Source organism: Platichthys flesus, chromosome 7 (genome assembly GCF_949316205.1).
Source record: "Platichthys flesus chromosome 7, fPlaFle2.1, whole genome shotgun sequence".
NCBI classification, from domain to species: domain Eukaryota; kingdom Metazoa; phylum Chordata; class Actinopteri; order Pleuronectiformes; family Pleuronectidae; genus Platichthys; species Platichthys flesus.
The window spans coordinates 5,859,623-5,876,839 of NC_084951.1; the positions used below are offsets into that span (position 1 = coordinate 5,859,623).

A 17,217-nucleotide genomic window follows, 5' to 3' on the forward strand; every position below is an offset into this window, starting at 1 on the left:
AAGGTAACAGCAGCGTGAGGACACGCCCCCGTGTGACCACAGCCTCCCCCCCGTCACGCTGAGGGCTGTCGATCACATGAGTGAGCAATATCCAATTCTTTATAAATAAATATATGAATAAAAGTAAAATCGCTTAATACAAATATATAAATAAAACAAGATATCTCCATATCCATCCATATACTTCAATGTACAGGAAAGTACGTTACTAACCAAAAGGATACAGTAAAATTATTCGGTGCGTGTGTGTGTGCGTGTGTGTGCGTGTGTGCGTTTGTGTGTGTGTGTGTGTGTGTGTGTGTGTGTGTGTATGCTGCTACATTTTTAAATCAACTGGAAAAAACATGGATGTTTTCAGTCATATCCTCTGCAAACATGCACATTTGTGGAGGCAGGTGCATTATGATTATGATTATGATAAATAATAATCCTAATAATAATTACACTATTATTGGCATGGACATTTACCCCAACCTTTTAACACAAACACACTTTGTATAGACCATCCATCCATCAATCAAAATGAAGTGTATGAAACTCACACACACAAACACGCACACACACACACACACACACACACGCACACACACACACGCACCCATACGCACACAAAAACGCGCTCGCTCTGAGGCAGAGATGAGCTTCGACCGGCAGAGGGCAGTCACATGTCATTTTACAGATGAAGAGGAGGGTCTCGGCTTTTAGTCAATGTTCCTTTTTATCCTTAATACATTCACAGCCAGTGATTCAAATAGAAAATGTCCCCAACATTTCCCTATATAACGAAATGACAACCAATGACACAGGCACTCAGGCAGTAATTATTACTGACATAAGTAAAAGTCATGATCATCAGAACCATATTGACGTGGTAACACATAATAACAAGTAACAAGCATGTATTCACCAAACTGCTTATTAAATCCTAAGTCACGGCTTAACAGTCAGCACGCACGAATACATTTTCCACTGTTGTGTTTTCCAATACAATCAAATTACAACCCACAGTGTCAAGCATGCAGACAGGAGCAACTCTGTCTGAGCAGCGCTTTCAAAATAAAACTATTATTTTTAGAGTGCGCTCCAGCCACTTGCGGCTGGCCATCTTCCTTTTACTCGCCTGACTTTCAAAAGAGTTTTAGAAATTACAAATTCTAAAAAAAAAATTATATTAATTTGTATTATTATAAAACCTCCGGAAAGTTAGACCTTGGCCTCCTGTTTGCCAGATCTGGGCTACAAGTAAGCCATAGTGATACCGCATCTCAACCCATTTACCAAATGGTCCACTTTAGGTTCACATCCAGATTACACATTGCCTAGAGCACTGCTTGTTTGCCAGAAAAAGACAACATTTGTTTGGGGGTATTTGGGCCACATTTGCTAGTTTACAACAAAATCAGAATCATCGCCTGCAGTGGCCGATACCTGTTTGCCATCTGGGCAAATTCCGATACCTCTGGCCCAAGTGGAAAGTGCCCCTGTCTGGTAGATCCGCCCCTGGTTTAAAATCCAAATTGCCCGTGCCCACCTTTTCAACTCCTCCCTCACACACTGTGCAAACTTTTCAATGCACTTGCTTGCTGGGTTGTTCCAAGCATCTTATAGAAGCTGCCACATGTTCCTCAGTGGATTGAGGCTGCGTCTGCTTTCTCAAGAGACCTTACCCCCGTGAACTTTTATTTTGAAGGAGACATCATTGGATATCCTTCCTCACCATGTACGGCTTGACTCCGCGTGGTGCTCGGTGCTCAGAGGTGGAGATTCCGCTGTCCTGATCCCGGCAGCAAAGGGACTGGTCCATAGCTCCGACCTGAACACACACACACTCACTCACACGCTCTCACACACATACTCACATGCACACACACTGAGGAGTCGGAACGAGTTTGTACTTTTAGATCCGTGTGCGTCTTCTGTCGTTGTGTGAGGACAAACTGTGTGAGGTGAGGGACAATCGCTGGACCTCATCACCTACTTTCTGCTTGCTGGCGTGGATGTGTTTCCTCCAGCATCATGGACGACTGATTCACGCACTTTACTCAGCCGACAGGTACGTTTGAAGTTATCATTCATAAATATCATTAAATGAATAGATGCATAAGAAACTAGTTGTGGCTTTCATGAGCAAAAACACACTTATCTTGTTTAATAAGCACTAGTTTTAACTCAAGTATTCACCTCAGCAACACAACACGAGCTAACATACATGTGGATACATCCATGATGTGTTGGGTTAGTCTGTAGGGTGTGAGTGTGTGCGTGCGCGCGCGCGCGTGTGTGTCTTCGTGAGAGAGAGCAGACAGTTTGTAAACTCCAGGATCTGTTTCAACCTTCACCTTGATTATCTTTATAATAATTATTATAATTGCTTTTCACACACACACACACACACACACACACACACACACACACACACACACACACACACATGATATACAGTATACAGTAGCCCTGGACCATACTGAGCTCTGGGGTTCAGGCCACACTCTTTTGTCAGCTGATACAGGAATGCGTGTGAGCTGTGTGAGCCAAATGTCAAATGCCTTGTTCACCTGCTAGCATTCTGCTGGACACACACAGCTGCCTGTTTATTGCCTCATTTAGAAACCAGAGATGGTTTCATATACCAGGTTCGATGAACTTGACAGGATGAGCTCACAGGCCTTAAGGATTTTCAGTGATTTGTTGGCTGCTGATGGTGAATGTTTGTGCTCGGTGCTCGTGGCAGTGAGGGGTGACACGGTTCCATCATTCCTCTGAAAATGATCAACTTGACCCTCCTTACATTTCAAGGCACAGTGTCAAAGTCAGTGTGGCCTCTCCCGATGTAGCAGAGAGCAGGTATATACATTGCCCCTGTCATGGAGGGAGTGTTTGTTTAGAGACATGAGAAGCATTGTAAGATGTTCACCCACTCAGTGAAGCTTGACCCTCAGAGGATCCCCCTCAGCCTCTGCTGTGCACCTGTATGAGGCGGCAGTGTACGAGCTTGTGATTCTAAAGTCCTAATACTCTCCAGTGTGGGCTGTGCTGCTGCTTTTGTTAAAACAATTGAGATCCAGTTTAATTCACCAGCTGGTCCCTCTCTTCTTCACAGCTGTCCGATTGCATCTTGCAATATGAGAAACAGCTTAGAGATTGATTAAAAATCAAAAGACTCTCCAAATATAATTTCCACAACATCCAGGTATTTTCCTGGCCTTAATGAGAAACAGTCAGTCCTGTGAGAAAAGAGCAGTTCTTCTCAAATATATTTTAGGGGGGCAAATAGCTCGATAGCACTTTCACACAACCTTTGTAAAAAGTCTTGAGGTTGTGTAGCCCAGCCTTGAAGCTTTTTTCCTCTTAACACTGTTTTTATCTTCTTCTTCTTTGGGTTCCAGAATGCAAACGTTTTTGAAAAGCTGGCCATCTGCTCGCTTAGAGTCTGTTCAAGAAGCTCGATATCACATTACCCACACTTGACTGTGGGGGATGAATGAAAGTGAGCATGGTTATGGCATTATCAGAAACCTTAGTTTTTGGAGCACTTAGATTCTTTACAAAATATTTATGTTTTTGCCACAGGAACTAAAATAACTGTATTGAGCATGGAACTGAAAAAAATACAAATACAACTGTCTATAATAATTATCAATTTTGTTCATTGAAATGGATGTAAAAATGTTATACTTTTGCTTTGTGCCCAAATCCAATAGAAATAGCATCTAATAAAATCTATAGAAAAGCAAAAAGCTTTTATTTTCATATTAATAAATGATTGCAGTGTACTTTCTTGATATAACACACCAGCCATGTTATTTTAATGATCTGTAAACTCTATGGCTTATTGCTGTTGCAGTAAAGTAAATGTAGACTGTAAAGATGGATGACAAATCGCCACTTCCTACCACTACTCAGAAATGAAGCCAAATAATTTGGATATGAAAGCTGCCATCTTGCACATTTGCGATTGGGGGATGGAGCCCCACTAAAAAGGCCCGGCCATTACACACACTCGACCAATCTTGAGTGAGTCGTGATTGGTCATGATTTTTCACCTTAAGCATCAATTATGTTATTAAAAACCTTGCCGAAAAATGAGCACCTAAAATCACAGAAACCCTCTTTATTAAAAATCTATTACTTTGACATTGAAGGTTTGGTGCACGTTCCATTCACTAACATGGAGGAGGCGTAGTTTGTGCTGCTGCCCACCGCCAGGGGACATTTAAGATGCTTTGGTTTCCTTTTTGGGAAGCTGTCATGTTGTCAATATTTATAAACAGTATATGGTGTAAACTTTGCCATTATAGCTGTTAATGTCAACTACATGAGCTAGTTCAAGTTTACAGACAGCTTCCTTCTTCATTATATTATCTTTAGCTTCATGAGTCTGTTTGTTGTCTTTGGGGCTATGATGGAAAAGGCTGATTTAACCATGTTATGATATTTGGTAAATGTATGTAATTGTATGTCTCCTTTCTTAAACAAAACAAGTTAACCTATAGCTAACTTGGTTAGCTGTACCATGCTGGTTTCACCTACTGGATGTACATTGACACACATTTAGAAGTTTAAAAAAAATGGTGAATGAACATAAGTAGTTGTGCTAGAAATACCAATAGGAAAGGGAAGGCGAACAATTTTATTAGCAAGTGACACATATGTAGAAGTAAAACAAATTGAAAAAATGGTTGTTGGTAAAGGAAAAAATTACAAACTTGATAATTTTCTACCAATTGATAAGTGAGAAAGAAAAGTTTCTTTTAATTACCCAATGAAAACAATTATTGATTATGTATTTTATAATATTTCTTCATTGGCTAATATCCTACAACATTCAGCCAATTTTGGGATTTTCTGGCTTCCTTGTGGAACATTAAAAAAATATTATGCAGAGCTTTTGAAATCAAATCAAACTGCCGGGTGAATACCCTAATTAAAGTGGCATACAGGAAGTGGTTAGGTTACCATCCAGACCCCAGGCCCCTCAGAGACACACACAGAGGAATAGGTCGAAGGCCACTTGAAGCTGCAGCTGGCCACTGAAAAGCGTACTCCGCAGCTGAAGCGACCACTTTCCAGCCCTTTCTATGAATAATAAAAGTAAGAGTGCGGGGCATGTGAGGAGCAAATGACGGGATGTTATGATTTATGGGTGTCAAGTGTCATGCACAATGTAGGTTTAAGTGGTTTGCCTTTCACTAGTGTGAGAACTGGAAATAAGGGGACACAATAAAGGGAAAGGAGTGTTAATGCCTTTAAAATTAGACTCCAAGTGAGTCCTCCTTAGCAGCCTTTTCAGTTCTTCATCTCAGGTGTCACATACTGTAGTAGGTTGTGAGATGCAGGAGGAGAGTCATCTCAGACATTTGTATATTTGTAGCACTTTTGTCACATAGACATCAGCTGGGCGTATGCATGAAGACAGGAAAGAAATGACTCGTATTGGATGGGATCAGACGCTGAGTCTTGATAAGCTCTTGTCAGTAAACGACTGTGTTGCCGGCAGGCGGCTCCATGGTTGAGTCAGGTATGATTTCATGGTAAACGTTTGATTAAAGCCTATGATTGGCTGGAAGACATCTTGAGAGAAGTTCCATTCCGATCGTAGGCCTGTAAGTGTTTGAAAACAGGCAGAATGTTCATGTCAAAATTTGATGAAAGAAGTATTTTGGGCGTTACCAGTATCGGTCACTGCAACAGCTGGTGGTCCCTCATGGTGCATTCTTGTGTGTGTGTGTTTGCGTGTGTGGACTGTGTTTGTGTTGTACTGGGGTGTGGGAGTGGAGACAGAGCACATTTGCTGGGGCACCACAGTAGCCACAGGCTTCCCATGAAAGATAAGAAAAATGGACGGCATTGTGTGAATCCTAACCCCATATTTTCACCTCCTCTATGATGTCAAGCCACTTCTTTTCATAATTTTTACAAGCACAGTCAAAATGCCTCACAATCGGTTGACCCTGGTTCAGATATGCTTGCTATCTGCTGGATAGATTGGGTCCCATGCCTCAGTAAGCCCTCGAGGGAGTTTGGCTGACGGTCAGATTGGCAGCCTAATAAATACTTCTTTTCATTAGAAGCAGCCTCAATCCACTGTGCTTAGATGTAAATCCCCCTCATCCCCTCATCCTATTGACCATGGTACAGCATTGGTTGATTTTTTCATGAAAGTGCATTTTTGGATGAATTCAGCCTGAACTAATGGTAGAATTGCTGAAGTCCACAGATTGGTTATACCTCAGCAGTGTTGCTTCCGTCTGGGCCCCATTAAAAACATTTATCAGCGTTTACGGATGGGAGGTTTTTCAGTATTCCTTGACCCATTGTGATTGGTCTGTCTGTTCTCTGTCTTTTTATGTCGGCACTATTCTACGGCCAAAGTGGAAGCTAACTTGCACTTACCTGGAGCAGTGAAGGGGACTCTAGTGTGGAGAAAGCCACAAATCTGAGTGACAAGATAAGAAAAGCCCCTGAAAAGATTCTGTCACTACAGACAGCTTATGACTCCAACAGTATCCACTTTCTTCTGAATTTAGACAAGTGAAGAGGTCCTCCTGTTACACATCATTAGTTTAATGACAGTGACATGACAGTAGACAAGCTTCCCCCATTGTCAGTGGTAAACTTGGCACTTTTAGATGGCAGATCCACGTCCTCTTGTAAAGTTTTCTGCAATGTACTGCATCGTTGTGATAAAGAAAGTAGTCCATTGAGGTGACACAGTTACTGTATCTAACCCGCAGTAATTTTTACATCTATATGTGATGATTAGTCAGTGGCTTCTGCAGTTGAAAGCCTGAACATTGCTTACCTTCAGATTCGAGATGAGAAGAATGTTCCAGGTTTAAGAAAAGGTACAGCAGTACATTTACGTTGCTTATATTTCAGTAGATTTACTTTACCAGCCCTTTGTCATGGGGGACTGAAGTGCACCTCATTATAGGCAGATTAGGCACTATTGTTACCTTTCAAAGCCGTCACACTTGTGCTAGCTGCAGTTGTGTCTGGCAGCTCATTGGTAGCACATTGTATTCTTGCTCTCCATCTTTGTCCTTCCCTGCCATTCTTTGACAAAGGCGTCGAGTATTCTAGGAGAAACTCCCATTTCTTTGACTTGTCCCTCAAAGGTGGACCTCAAGCAGTTCATCTAAAATAATATACTGTAGTTAAATGGCTGGTCTCTTCAGCAATCTGACATCACTTTGTTATCTTGTCGTCCTCGCGAATGTCATATTTGGCCAGATGAATTGTAGCAACATCCCAAGTTACACAGAATCCATTTGCTGATTGGATTCTAAAAGTAAGCAGCTAATACAACAATATGGTCAAGATTAACCGTCACTAATGCAATCCTTTCTGAATGTGTAATCTTCTTACATTAGGTCAGAAGGAGGCATGCCATATTAAACCCACAGGGTGTGGTTTTTATTGTTCTCAGGCAGCCCTCAGCTGTGGGACAGTTGTGTGTGTGCCATGCCACCAGCACTTGGCCTCAGCCACCAGCCCCGTCCCCTTACCCAGCTTACCCAGCTCCCTGGAGAGCCTCAGCCCAGCCTCTAGACAAAACCTTAAACCCCCCAGCTGCCCTCTATATTGCTGCCTCAGGCGCCACCACCCTGCCGATCCACTGTAGAATCAGAGCAGATAAAATCTATGTTCCTTTTGTTGTGTAGTCAGGGTAATGCATTGCTACACATGAGATCAACATAAATTGATGCCAACGCAGTGGAAACTCAAGCTGTTTCTTCCCTCTCGCACTAAATTACTACCAGATCATAATGCATATTTCTGCTGTACACACTGGGACTGACTTTGAATACATTCCTCTTCCATTTGTGGTACACGTGTCTGGTTCATTACTGATGACCTTGCATTGTCTGATAGTAATCATGGTCTGATTGATAGCTGAACCTGTAGGACAAACCAACCATTTGCTAATTTGAATCCCAGTTGTCATTCTGTCTGTTGGACTTCCGTCTATATTTGAGCCCTCACTGCTGGGCTGCTACATATTTGGGCCCAGTTGGTGGTGGCCAGAAACATAAACTCTCTTATTGCATAAGCTATTGCCCTCTGTCAGCCGCAGGCCCCTGGACAGTTGCCTTTGGACCCAGTACGGCAATGCTAGCGATCGGAATGATGCACAGGTGGAGCATTCCCTGTCTCGAAGAAATTCCCCAGCATTTGTCAGTGAGACTTCTGAAATGAGCTGTGACATCATTGTCAACTTTAGTTAACGTTAACTGTTGATATGTAATCAGAGCACAACCCCATCACACCATCAACATATGATTTGTGTCATTGTTTCTTTTCAAGATTAGGTTTGAATTAATAACTTCTGCAAACAAAGGACTTATAATTGCAATGGTCAATAAAGGATCAATATCATTTGCACAATTGTCTAGATACGATTCTGGGAAACAATTGATCAAAAACGCCTGACTCTGCTTTACTCTGCTGTCAGTCCAGCTAATGGATTTGGGATTACTTGTTTGTACACACAGAAAGCCGGTCCGGAGGCTACTGCTAAGTCAGCTTTGCTCTCCTCATTGTCTGCAGGGCCTGGCTGTGACATGAGCGTTGAACTGATCCTCAGCAGTGAAAGGGGATTTTCTAAGTGTCAATTTAGATTCCGATAGATAGTGGATGGGTTAAACCCCCTAAGGCTACTCAAGACAAGGGGACGAAATGAGAAGAATCTTTTCCTGCAGGGCCACATCTGGCCAGGATCCTTGATTAGCTCATTGGTTATCACAAAAAACAGTGTTGTTGATTTTTATTTTGCCTTGTTAAGCACTGGTTGATATTAATGACATTATTTTAGCCATGTCTGTTTTGAGTCCAGTGTCACCTCCACCTCAATTATTCCAATGTGATATATTACATTTATTCTATCATATCAGTTCTTTTTTAAGCCTAATATCGTAGTTTTTCAACTGTAGAATAAGCTATGTGTACTTCAGATGTGTATGTTCTGATGTTGATAGTGAATGAAAAATCCTCCTAAGCCCCCAACTGATTAATGGAAAGCTGGGGGAAAGTAATAATGTTGTAGATTAAACCATAATACCTCTGGGGTTAGTCTGCTGGCCATCCAGTATGAAGTCTACTAACGGTCTAGGGCAGAAACGCTGGCTGTTGGTTAATTTAAAAGCATGTCTGAACTCATGTTTAGGCATTTTCTTGTTCAGGGATACTGCTATAGGCCACTATGAGACCTCAGGAGGCAAGAGCCAACTGGACACTCTTAACAGACCAACATGTAAGGTTTAATCAGCATTCATCACTAGAGTACCAAGAGAAAAATCACATAACTCATACAACGTATTGCCATTGAACGTGTTCTGAAGTGTAGTGTTCAACCAGAAGCACTTCAAACAGTCTGGTAAGGCCCAGGCACTTACACATCTTTACGAATTGTATTTCTGTGCACCACACTGTTAACCTTCCCGTGGCATTTAGCTCTAAGCGCTGGTCAACATTTCACTCCATAAGTTCTACTGAAGCGGAGCAAAGGTTCTTGTAATGAGCCCGTTTTCTGTTAGTCGCTGTCTCTTTATACTCAGACAAAGGATAAGTGAAACTGGATGTTGTAACATGCTCCGATGGATCAGTTCACCAAAGTTTAACTTGTGATGATGTGAAATATGTGCATATTGATTTTGCAGTTGTAAGTCTCTCATTTCCATTGAAATGTATTTATTTCCACACAAGAGTTTTGTAGTCTGACATGCCCATATCGTTGTACTACATTAGATTGTGATCTAGATTCAGAGACATTTTTCAATACACAAATGTCAGACAGATATTGATCTCAGTAATTATTGACTTCTTGTCAACATGCATCTATTGACTGTGCTACTTGTAAAGAAAATGTCTAATGACTGCTGCATACATACTGCAAGTGTAAGACTTGCACCATCAAATTAGTTCAGGGCTTCTCTTTGCCAGTACTCTGGAAGTAACCTTTTAATAAAAAGAAACATCTGTGTCTCCCACGTGCAAAGGATTGCCAATGCAAGTTTTTACATTTTATGAGCAGTAATAATTTTGACAATTGAGTTTGACAGTTAGTCACAATTACTCAGCAATCAAGTTAATAAATTCTGATGTTATATTTAATAGTTAAATAAAGAGCCATATGTCAGATTCTGTGTTCCTGTTTCTGGTGCAGTTTTTGAAAAGCCTATTAGTGTTTTTCTATTAAATAGATGTGCTATTTTGAAATGAGTGGATACTACATTTATTTGTCTGTTAAGGGAAACACAGAAAGTAGTATGATGACTAATGTAACTATCAATTATCTTAACTTCTTTTCTTTTCTTTGAGTTAAGTTTGTCTAAGTGGTGTTACTATTGAAAACATAAATCAAATAGTCCGAGCTCTCGCTTCTTGTTGAGGTGTGTTACAAATGTTGGCCTTCCCCCGACTGTTAAACAGTAGCTCAACAGGAAATGCTGATCTGACTCTATCTGAGATTTATCCGGAAGGTTGGTATTGAACCTGAAAAGTGGCTTTAAATTACCCTGCTCCGTGCCTCACAGGAACTGACAGATAGATGCTTCCCTGCCAGACTATTCCACGGCGTTGTAAGTGGCTGCTCACTCAGTGTTTATTGGAGGAGGAGAGCAGTGGAGATAGATGCTGTGGTGTGCTGAGCGGCATAATTTACTAAAGGACCTTGGCGTGTGGGCAGAATGGAGCGGAGGAGACCACGCGTTTGTGTGTGTTTGCTCCAATTGGAGCTGCTGCAGCAGAAAGAGGAAATCATTTAGATGGTTTGTTTGAGCGACTCAACTTCGGCAGTCGAAAAGTCCGCCTCAGGTCTGTCTGATACGATTGGCTGTAAGCCACAGTAAAAACATGCCTGCTTATTAACATGAAGCCCAGATTATTGACATAAGGACGCATGAACCCCTATGGTAATTGTTTTTATGCTGGATATGTGTATGTTCATGTCTAGGTCAGTCCCACAGATATCTGCTGCTGCACAAATCGTAATAATCAGAGACTTCGAGAATACATTTGTGTGTGTCATGCTGATTCACAATGAATTCTTAAAATGCAGCTAACTATACAAATAAAAAATATAAGATAGAATTGGAAATCAGTAGTTTAAGTTAATTTAAATCACGTATTACTTATGATCATTAAATGTCTTTTAAATTATCGCTAATGCCAAGTAGGAATTAGTTATTATGGCACAGTTTTGTTGTTATTAAAATTAGTGCAGCAACTAAGAGTCATGTTCATTATACATTCATACTTCTTTTCAATTAAATTAGTTATGTATTTAAATTTAATTAAGTATGTGAATTGTCAAACAATAGTTTATTATGCCTCTGGGTTTATTTTCATTAGAAACTTCTGAAAACATAGTTTAGGTGATGCCTTTCACATTGTGATTTGATCCGTTGATGTTGTAAACACATTGATGTAGCTGCTTTATATAAACCTGATCCCACACATAAAGAACAGCCAGACATCTAGTCGATTTAGAATAAGTTTTTAAAACCACAATAAAAATGTGTGATGTTTTTATCTATATCTATGTTTATTTAAAGTGAAGTGCGGCCCAGATGCAGAGCATGTTTTGGATTTATTCTCATCCCTGTGTTGTGTAGCAATGATGGATTTTCATTAATCACATTTTAAGATATATAAATCTCAGCAGGGAGTTGAGTAATGGTTAATTCATTGGCACTGATCAGCGACACACTCTAATGAAATTTGCATTAGATTATTTATTTTGCTGCAGAGATCATATTTCAGTACTGTGCTATACTGTGTGGGTTTCCAATTGTGTGTGTTTGTGAGCATGCATGTGCGTCCGTGCATCTCAGTTTTAAGTGGTGGGCAATGGCACAGCTGACCACACAGTGAGAAAAGAAAACAGAAGGGAACGACACCAACACTGTAACCAGATCTTTAGAGACACAAGAATGTGTGACAGCCTGACATTTCTCTCTCTCTTTCCTGTGTGAACCCCCCCCCAAACAAATGTCAGATTCACATATTAGATTCAGCTGTAAACTTTCTCATGTAAAGACTTTTTGATGAATTGTTTGGTTTTATTGTCCGTGTTAGAAAGTATAAACGTGACTATCTAGTGTTATGGTAAAACAAATAAACAACCTGTGCTGCCACCCCTATGGTCTGTACATCATTTAATTAATGAGAAATTTGTAAGAAAATAGCTGAATGGTTCGAGTGTGTAACACACTAGTTTGCTTTTTTGCTCAAGCTGAAACTCTGTAACCAACACATTATAATACTCTTCCTTTTCGTATACATTCAAAGAGATACAGTGGGACATGTTCATCAGTGGGTTGTACAGGTTTTTTACCTCTGGACAGACCCCTCCCCCTCAAGGTCACTGCCATGGAGACTTTAATTTACTGAACTTGTCGACTCGGTGCTACTGGTTATAGACAGGTGATAGCTGCTCCCTCTGTGTCTCCAGGTGGGGTCTTCAGCTTTTCTGTTATTCTGGGTTTGCACAAACGATACCTCCCTCCAGGTTCAGGCCACAAGCTATGCTCCATGCTTATTATTGTATTATCATGCTTTCACATGAAAGTGGGTGATGGCAAGATGAGAAACAGACCACAGGTTATTGCTATGGTGTGTGTGGGTGGGTGTGTTTGCTTGCTCCAGGCTGTCAGTGGTGTCCATTAGTCGAACAGTAGTTGGATGAAGTCTGTTTGTCCAGCTGCTGAATCGTCCCCCCCACCAAGCTCTCTCTGTGTCTCTCTCTCGCTCTCTCACACACACACACATGATTCTTAATCCTAGACAAACTTAAAATGTTACTCTTGACTGACTTCACATAAACCCCATAGCAAAAAACTTTTCTTTTCCTTTCCAGATTAGGAACCACTTTTCTTGAATTCTGCTATTCCCTCTCAACACACACACACACACACGCACACACAAACCACAGCCTTCTGGCCTCATGTCCCATTTAAATGGATCTTCCTCTTACAGAGGCATGTCTATGGGCCATGTCCGTCTGCCTCTTCCTCCTCCCTCTGTCCCTCCCTCCTGTCATTCTCTGCATCTTTTCTTTTTCCGTGGTTCACAGTTTGACCCCAGTTGCCCTTGACACATACATTTCTATAGCTTCAACCAATCAATAGAGACTGCTGTGGCCCCCGTGTCAGATGTTGGGTCCACTAATTGAAACCAACGACGACCCACACTGAGCGAGAAAGAGCTTTTTTCGCGTGCATGTGTTGTTGGGATGATGATGAATGAGGAGGATGGATCCGCCACATTCACATGGTGATCGCCCAGTCGTCAGCTATTGTTGAGACATTCTGGGTTGTTTTTTGCATGATTAGCGAGAAAAATTGTACCACAATCACGTCATCCAAATGACAGCATAATGAATGTGGGCTGACAATTATGGATTCACAAAATAGTAATGGCATCTCAATTTAAGGATAAGGCTGGTGTTTTCTCTGTGTAGCACAGAGAATTACATTTTATCAGAGTTTAGACGCATTGTAGTTTTTGTGTTTTCTTTACGGAACTGGTGTTCCAAACATGCCTGCTTGGAATGAGTCAGTCTTCAGAACCCTGAAGCTGTGGCCCCGCTACTGCACAAAGAGCTGTTGGCCTGTTTTTCGGTGAAGCTTGACCAGGAGCGCAGAACCCCGAAATGGAGTATCACTTTTTGTTGCGGTTGTCGAGAATCCACCTGCTGTCGTAGCAGACAACGTCACTTGGGTTGATGACTTCCAGCAGCTGCTGCGGCTGCAGAGCATTGGTCAACTGTTTGTTCAAAGTTTTTTGAAAAGTATGAAGTGTCCAAATTGCACCAAATTCAACATAGCACTTCCTCTGTTTTTTTAAATCAATATATTAGTATATAGATTTTTGCACAATAATAATGCGTCATTGATGAGTGAGTTTTCCCTTGCATATGTTTCAATTGGCCTTATATATAACTTTCAGGTGTGAACATATAAGTAAGAAAAGAAGATTAAGCAATAAAGAAGAAGTATGAAAATAAAGGTCCACATACACAAGTAATAAATGTACCTCAAGTAACTATATGATGAATCACTAAGTGCGAAAAGTAACTGAAATTCACACAAGCTCTTTTTATATACAGCATCAAGCAGCTGGTGTGGACACTTTATTCATGAAATATATACATGAAAAACACAAATGAGCAAAAGCCTCCATTAAAAGGATGTCACCACATTAGCTATGTTACTGTGATGCATCAGGCAGCTGCAGTTGTCAGCCAGCGTCACGACAAGAGAACAACAAAGAAGAAGCTCTCAGCTTTTCGTTTTTTTTCTCCGTGACCAAGCAGGTGACAACAACACAGGGCCACTGTTGCTAAGTTAAATCGAAAAGAAAAACACATGGGGCAAGCTTTGCAGAGTGTGGAGTGTGAATGATTTAACCAGACAGTAATGCCTGTTTGAGTGTTTTCACTGTCATTACTCTTTCAAACCGTTTTATTTCTGATCCTGAATGAGAAAAGAGAAAATATTGCTGGTATGGTTTTGTTAAGTGTAAAAGAAAAAAAAAGAGAGGGATGGGCGTGTGTGTTTGTGTGTGTGTATGTGTGTGTGTGTGTGTGTGTGTGTGTGTGTGTGGGGGGGGGGTAATCTTCAGAGCTACTGTAATTAATCCCGGGCATCAGTCGGGCTACCCTCATTAATAATGCATTTGGAAGCAGCAGTTCTGACACAGGGAGTGGATTCAGGTCTTTATTCAAAGATTCAGCAACAATGCCAGGCAACCCCTCGGAGCCAATCTGCTCTGCCCGAGCGCCAGCTACCAACACAAACAGGTTTCACTACTCGGCCAAGTGTTAGGCTGTGACACAATAAGGGGAACATGTTACATGACATTTAAAATACATTTGGAGGTAAAGCCATGGCCATCAATAATGGATCTTCATATAAAGACAAAACGCATCATAGTTCAGTGTTTCTGGCTAAATAGTGTTCTATTTCGTGAAAGAACATAAACTATCAGCAAAAACAATTCAATTGTTGAAGTTGAAATAACGTTCTTGGAAAATGGTCACCTGAATTATCATTATTTTCTCATTGTGTAATACCTTTTTAGATTCATACTGATATATTCATGTATAAGCAGCATCACGCAGGATTAATCATCAATCAGGATGTCAGAACTACCAAAGATGTATATTAACATTCTATACTTTAACCAGTCTGACTCTACATTCCAATGAATGTTAGAAAAATATTACATTGCCATTTTAAAGATGGAGCATATACAGTATCTCACAGAAAGGCCACTGATACTCTATTTGTCTTTCGCTCATCTGAGCAGAGCCAGAAGCTTGGGGGGGGGGGGGGGGGGGGGGGGGGATCCTCTCACGTTTAGATAACGTGAGAGGATCTGGATCTGGCTCCTTTTATGCCTTTTGTTCCGATTGGGTTTTGTTTTGGTCATTTTTGATGTTTTCTCTGTTGTTTCTCTCGTGGTGGAATCCCCCCCCCCCTCCATTTTTCTTTCTTTCTCATTATCACACACACACACACACACGCACACGCACACACACACACACACACACACACACACACACTTCCTTGTATTTCTTGCCCTTCACTCCCATTTTTACCCAGCTCTCCCATGGTTAAACCCTCTAGTTTGATCAATCATTGATGATCCCAGGTGTCCTGAGACCTTGGGGGACATTCTGATTGGCTACCTCGTCCTCAGATAGGCATTCCCCACACAGCCACCCCACCCCAACATACACACACGCCCCTCACTCCCCCTCCTTTCTTTTCAAGATCAGAGTTAAACCCGGCTCCTTACCCTCTCCCCAGTCTCTCTCTCCCTCTCCTTTGCTGTTTTCTTATCTCGGCCTCTCCACCTTCTCCCCACTGGACGACGGATAGCTAGCTCCAATTAAAGAAGCTGTGGGGTTCCCTAAGCCATTAGCCATATTAGTGTTGGGGCTATGCCTGTGCCCCTCTCTTGAACAAAAACCTCTCAATAACTCCTGGAGCAGCTTGGTTGGCGTTTGTCTAGATTTGCTGATATGTAGCCACACGCCCTGTTGGACACACAGTCGGCGATGGCAGTAAGGCGTCTTATATGTAGCACATTGTCTGAGGCGCTCCTGTCATATTTAATTATGCTTTAACACATGCTAAAGGAAAAAAAATTCATTCCACGTGGAGCAGACTGGGTCACCTCTGTGAACTGGAACCCCAGGTGCATTTTTAACATATCCTGATCCTGCCGCTGCTTTTCACTGATTGAAAAAGATGACAAGTGAATGAAAAGAGCTACTCCGTGTGATTGATGATATCCCTCCATGCCATCCTGAGGATTTTATCCTAGGCCAAACCTTTGTCGCTGAATTCTTTGTCCCCAGATCTCAATGACACACCTCAGACCTTCAGAACAGCCAGGCTCCACTCATCAATTATCTTTGATTTTCTGCCAGAGTTTCAGATAGGGGGGGTACTGCCTGCAAGTGTGGATACTCTTTGTGTGTGTGTGTTCATTGTGTTGTAGGTCTGCATGTTCGTGAGCAAGATGGAGAGAGCACAGTCTATTAAGCATTTGACAATTGAAGACCTCCCACTCTTAAAGACCTGCTCAGATTGTCCTCTCTTCGAATCTCGGGAAGCAGATCAGGGGGGCAAGGGCGTGTCTACGGGGGGGGGGGTACCATTTTCTCTCTGATGAAGCTGTCCGTCACATGGCTTGTCGACAGAAGGGCAGGTTGTCACTTCCACCTGCCCCCACTATAAGGGTGTTAAATGAGCTTGAATCACTTTGAATAAAAAAGAAAGAGGAAACACACGGATGGTCAAAATATTTTTGATTGAGCCATTTTGTAGGCATTCTAGCTCCTCCTTTTCTTGTCAGTACATTATTTTCCACAGCTAAATGAGCTCCATACTGAATGAAACGGGAAAGAGCATTAGTACTTGTAATAGTTGTTTTCCGACTTGAACGAGAATGTCTGCACAAATGTGCCTTTCACTCATGAACGACACTGCAGGAGATTGGATGTACTCACAAAAACAAAGACAGTTTGAAGCGTTCAGGAAAGAGGTGGCTTAGCAGGCAGGGCAGGATAAAGTCCACTGCGAAGATCAGATGTTTTTGTTTACAACAACACTGTCTGCCCTTGTCATTTGAAGCTACCTTGACATCTTTGTGTGTGTCCTCTCCATGTACGGCCTTGCCTTATCACCATGAAATGTTTGAATT

General features: G+C 41.6%; 1 protein-coding gene across 1 annotated transcript in view; it reads left to right on the forward strand.

Moving 5' to 3' along the window:
* Positions 1-1,795: 1,795 nt before the first annotated feature.
* The window catches only part of plxnb1a (plexin b1a), a 75,566-nt gene continuing 60,144 nt past the window's right edge, over positions 1,796-17,217 (forward strand). The window contains exon 1 of the mRNA XM_062391756.1: positions 1,796-2,053. The gene's annotated coding sequence lies outside the window, so the exon portion shown is untranslated. The remainder of the gene's footprint in view (positions 2,054-17,217) is intronic.